Here is a 6,419-nt window from a genome sequence, read left to right on the forward strand (position 1 = left end):
AACTATGGTTTATCACATCTGATTGCTAAGGGTGGAGATTATTTAAAATATGTTGATAATAGTGCTTATACGGTACAACACCAATTCTTTTTTTTATATTTCCTATATAAAAGTTTTTTTTTTCTACAAACTTTTTCTTTCATTCAACAAAAGCAGAAATCAATAAAACTGCAAGTGCATTTTGGGTCAGGACTACTATATTATATACAGTTATTACTTATTATATTATAGTTATAGTTATATATATTATAGTTATTATTACAGGCATTATATACTACATTTTCTGCAATGTCCTATATCTCATCCCTCTACCACTTTTTACAGTATGCCCCCCCCCCCCACACACACACACACACACACACACACACTCTCTCTCTCTCTCTCTGTTGCTTTCATTGACAAAGGCCCAATGGTGGTTTTAACATTATTGAAGCAGTTGTCCAGGCTTTAATCTGTGACTTGGGGCTGTCATTATCCATCAGAGGAGACACTCTGTCCCTTCCAATTTCCTCCCTGCGTCCCTCTCTCCCTTTCGCACCAAGACGTTGAATTTCCCCTTTGCCTGTGCCTACTTCATAAATATTCAGCATGCCGACCAATAATTTAAACACACAATCTGCCACTTTTCATCATTTCTACACCTGGACACATGGATGCTGACATTCCTCTCTGTCCTAATCTGCTTTCATGTCATTTATTTCTGTCCTCTTCCTCTCCTTCTCTACTCTTATCTCCTTTCTACTATTTGCCTCTCCTGTCACATCTCCTCTCTTCACACTATCTATCCCATCTAACTTTGTTCTGAAAACAATCCTAGCATTCTTTGCTGAAGTAGCTAATACAAGTAAAATGTTAAGGTCGAAGGTTCATGGGTCAAGGTTTGTGATCTTTGAAAAAGCAGAACTCAGTAAAACTGCAAAACAACACAAGTTCCAACTTACTGGTTGCATCCGGAGCGATTAACCACATTTGTGGACCTCAGCAGATGGAGTTCCTACGCTGTCAATGAGCTGGTTAAAGTACAGTATTGTTTTACCATTCTACCATTATAAAATCTTGTTCTACCATTAATATGTGAAAAAAGAAGACATTTTACATCTTTTCTACAGGGTTAGCTGAGCTGGGGCGCAGCTTGTAGAGAAGTCATCCTCTATTCGCAAGGTTGGAGCAATGTTAAAGAGTCCTTGAACCCCAACTGCTCCTGATGCCAGTGCTGTGCATGGCAGCTTGTGTGTGCACATGTGTGCGAATGGATGAATATAGTATAATGAAAAGATACACCTTTATTGACCCCCAGCAGGAACATTTAGTGATGAAGTGCTTTGGATAATAACACTGTAATCCCTTTACTATTATAGCAAAAATAAACTAGGAAGGGCATCCAAATTGGCTGATTTAGCATTTTTCAATGCAAGAAGTAGAGTCCCTTTGTTGTAGCTAGGTGGAAAGGTTGGGAGATGGGGCTTGTAGATGGATATTTAAAATATAATTTTTGAAAATGTTTTATAATAATAATAATAATACATTTTATTTGGCGGATGCCCTTCTAGATACACAAGGACATCTTATGTGTTTAAGAGGGCAAAAAAGAATAAAATACAATAGGATACTCTTAGAAATAGAAACACATTTAAAAAAATAGACAACATCTGAAAAGTGGTAAGCAACGCCAGAAAAGCAGTAAAAGAAGAAGAAAAAAATTAAGGGCAGGAAGTTGAGGAAGAGCGGATGGAGCAAGAAGGGACATAGCCTGGTAGGAGGTCAAATTGTAGCTCGGTGAAAGATGCTTTATAAGTGATGAGGAGGTTCTTAAATTCAATACGGTAGTGTACAGGGAGCCAGTGTAGATTGATAAGGATAGGTGTCACGTACTCAGATGATCTGGTACCGGTGAGGATTCTAGCAGCAGAGTTCTGAACGAGTTGGAGTCTGTTTGTGAGCTTAGAAGGGATACCGGTGAGAAGGGAATTGCAGTAGTCCAGACGCGAAGTGATGAGAAAGAAAGAAAATGCACTTGCTACTTTTGTTAGAGCTCCATTATAATGATTGCAATGCATTTTGGTGAATAAGACTGAATTTGAATACAAATTTAGTTTATTAACAGGAAAACGGTCGCCCATATGTATAGGTGTACTCCCCAATGGTTTGACTCCAACCTGTGGCCCTTGGCTGTATGTCATTCCCCCACCTCTCACCTTTAATGTCTTCAGCTGTCATAAAAAAATAAAGGCAAAAAATGCACATTAGACAACAAAACTCCACAGGGCACCTTTAATGCTAGATGGATGCTAGATTGCACTTAATACATTGTTGACATTAACAAGGGCCTACTACGTAGGCATCAACATTTAAGTTTCAAAATTATTTAATAGACGTAACGGCAGTGTTTATATATTACATACACTCTTGGTCTACATGCTGTTTACATGCTAACGTCAGGAAAATAACAGGTTCAAATATTGAGGGCTGCCTAATATTTGTTCGAATATCTTTATTTTTAAAATATTTAAATTATATTCGAATAACGAAGTTCAGAGTCAAAGCCCAACAGTACGCCCGTGTTGACGTCATATGTATCAGTAATCTTGCCTCCACGCCTTAAAGCTGGAGTGAAGAACATTTGAGTCCCTCCTCTGGAGGTGAGAGTAATTACACAAACACTGTTGACTCATGCTTATGACATATGACTGCATCTCTGCAATATGGATTTTGCACAATGCTTTACTTCCCGATTACTTTTTGTTTGTTTGTCATAAAAGCTGCTTTCTGAAATCTTTTGGGCTTACACTACACTGGGAAAGGATGGTCTATTTGTTGTTTAATTACCTTTCACACCAAACCAACATTGACAACAATTCAAAAAAAATAGAGAAACTGAGCAGAACACATAAATGCTTGGCATCTTTGCACACTACAGTGTATTTTCTACTAGAAGTGATCTAATTGCAGATTTCCATTTCAATCTTACTGAAGTTAACAGAAGCTTCCTGTATGTTATGCTGTTAACACATATTTAACACATGTTAAGAGGCAATGCAAAACTGCACATGTGGAAGTGCTAAAAACAGTACAGGGGAAGGCTATGACTGGAGGCCGTTTCCCTGGTGCAGGGGTGAACAAAATCAGAGCTTGCGAAGAAAGAGGAAAAACCAAGTGAGACAAGAAAGGGATAGAAAAGACAAAACAGTGAGAGCAGAGAGAAAAGAGTGAAGAAACAACGGTAGAGTGTATGGTTGAAAAGCACTATCATCAGTTTTGTTGGTCTTCAGGTTTAGTCCGTTGTTTGGTCTGCTGGTCACAGGCAGGACATTTACACTCTGTGTCTCGCACATAAATCATGTCACATGGCTGAACAAACAGACAAGCATTTTAGCTCCAACAAAACTGTGCTCCGTGTGGCCCACCCTGCTTCCACCCATACACACAGTATAGTATTCAGTATCTGCATACACATTTTATCTACACTCATGCAGACATATTGTGTGTACATGCACACAATCCTGCTGCAACATGGACTTGAACACAGAAACAAATAAATGCACACCCGTGTCCTGAATGTGGAGGTGCATATCAATGCTCTATGGCTGTCTGACCAACCACTAAGTTTAAAGGAAAGTCTCTCTTCTCTTTCCCTGTTTAACAATCTCCCTCATCCTTTCCTCTGTCTGTCCTCATTACAAATAACTTCCATTTGTCACCATCTTAGGCAAATCACAATTTATTTCATTATTTAGAGAGAGATGAGTGACGCTGAATTTATAAATTTCCTGTCAGGTTGTGTTTGTTAAACGGGGGGTTGGGGGGAGATAAACAAATACCACCGTCACACTCTCCTGGGTTCTGCATTCTTGCGTCCCTCTATGCTGGATTGATAATATCTGGCACAGGTTCCACGTGCTGGAGCTCTTTCCTTTTGATGCTTGTACAAACACAGGGGCTGAGACAACAGTCTCCAAATGCTTTGATGCAATTAGCCAACAGTGTGTGAAGCAGAAAACCTTTGTAGCTTTTTACACAGTGCGCAAAACAGTGTCAACACAAAAGGATCAGTCGACAGGAGCGGAGTCCCTTTGTTGATGCCACTCCATCCCCTGTGTGTCTGTCGCAGACTGAGAGTGAATCTAACACTCACATAAACCCGGGTAAGAGACGGGAGGGACGAGGGAGGCTCTGATGGGAGCTACGGTGCCCTGGGGGTCTGTGGATAGTGAAGGGCATGATCATACAAAGAAAGTGCATGGATTTTGTTAGAAACCTTTAACAATGTTCTACTGAATATAAGAGAAAGGTCACGCAGTGACAGACAGATTGATAAAGTTAAAGCATAAAGGGAGCAGCCGCAAGAGTACTGCTGTTTATTACACTTTTGTAAAAAATGTAGAATTTTGTGTGCTGGGCTGTGTGTGTGAGAATACAAAAATACAGTCATCGGGTAACTACTGTTTTGTTCAACCTGGACCCTATTTTCCTATGCTTTTGTTTCTAAGTGACTAGGAACAACAATCTTTGACATTGGTCCAGTATTAAGCAAGATCACTGCAGTCGACAGTGGAGAAACAAGCTACAAGTTAATATGGTAATTGTCCGGCTTGTATTTACCTTCACTAAAGTGCTCGTTTTGTCACTAACATGCTCAGATTATTATTATAAGTGTCTAACCACAATGTGGACAGGATCACTTCAGAGATAGACCTTTAAAACATATTTCAGACTTCTCTGTTTTTACCTGAAACACCTCTGAAGTTGCTAAACCCACCATTCTCCATTTAAAAAAGCAATCCATTTACCATGTATTGAGCAAACATATTTTCACATTTAAATCCGTAAACCTTGTGTTTATTTCAACCAAAGCAAGAGTTGTGATGGTGACCATCAATCTAAAAAGGCTCTTCTTTGTAAAGATGAAGCTTGGAGTAACGTAATGTAGTACACACGGAAGAGCATTTTGAGTTTCATGGTCGTCCTTATTTATTCAAACTCGAGAATACAGACGAAGAACTCGCCTCGCAAGAGTTGGCATGAACCAGACAGAGAGGTGCAACAGGCAGATGAAGCAGCTGCTCCAAGCGCGAGCTACAGCTGTCAGTAACGATATTACTCTGTTAGCATGTATATTTAGCTTGTTTCAATGTAGTTACATAGTTACGGATATGGTCATGACCACAACAGTGCTCAATTACCAATTTTGAGGAGGAAATAAACTACAATTTGTCGCCGAAGGCATGGAAGACACCCACTGCACCCCCGACGCTCGGTGGATTGTCGTAGGCTGCAGAAGGTCAGGAAGGCAGGGCCCAGCTAAAGAACCCACCACACATGCCAAGCTTCCTACTCACCAACACCAGATCGATCACACACAAACTCGATGAGCTACAAATACACACGGAACTGCTGCTTTATGATTTTCACAAAAGCCTGTCTGAACACACTTATCAATAGCAACTAACAGCTAACAGATAGATCTAGCAGCTAACCAGGCAAGCACAGGGTGTGTGAATTAAAACAATGTCTTAGTAGAAACCAAATCTTGATGTTACGTGTTTTTAAGGCCCTGCTCATGTTGTTCAGACATATTAATTGCATTGTGCGTCTGTTAAGAGGCACAAAGGCCCTCTAAAACTGCTGTTTTGCTCAGTGGAAGCTTGTACACGTAGCTGCAGCTAATCAGTGTTGCCTGCACCGGTTCAGGTTGGGTTTTTTCAATCGAAAGTACTTGCATATTTATAACGATCAAGATTAACACAAAAAATCTCCTTTAAGTGTATTTTACGATGCTAAAATAACAGTTAATTCACATGGAGTCTGGTGGATTTTGTCAACGCAATTTTGCAGAGGGATTTATGTTAAAAGGATCTTTCTCTTTAACAAAAAGGTTGACCTCCTTAGAAGTCCTTTCCATAATGTCTAAGCCTGTCAATGGCAAAACAAGCACTTTTGTGAGGTTAATACAAGCTGGAAAATTGCCCTATTGCCCTTACATTGTAGTTTGTTTCACCGCTACCAACTGCAGCGATCTTGCGTGATACTGGACCAATTTCAAAGATTGTTGTTCCCATCAGTCACTTAGACACAAAAACATAGGAAAATAGTGTCCAGGTTGAAAAAAACGGTTTTTACCCTTTAACATTCTACAGAAAATTTCAATTCTCCTGTAATTATTAATCAAGTCTGAAATTTCCGAATTTGGGATTACTGAACTTTTAAAATTTGGGCTCAATAAAGTCTATTAAGTGATAATTATGTTGTGGTCAGTAAAACTAAAAAGAGGATTTAAGAGATCAAATAGGTGTGATGGTGCAATGTATATGTAGTTTTTATAAAGAATACCCTATGATCTACTGTATAGGATACTAGATAATACAGTGATGGTAACGGAACTGTGGTGCTGCAAAGGGTGTGCATATTTTTATATTAATGAC

The sequence above is a fragment of the Etheostoma spectabile genome, chromosome 1 (assembly GCF_008692095.1).
Source record: "Etheostoma spectabile isolate EspeVRDwgs_2016 chromosome 1, UIUC_Espe_1.0, whole genome shotgun sequence".
NCBI classification, from domain to species: Eukaryota; Metazoa; Chordata; class Actinopteri; order Perciformes; family Percidae; genus Etheostoma; species Etheostoma spectabile.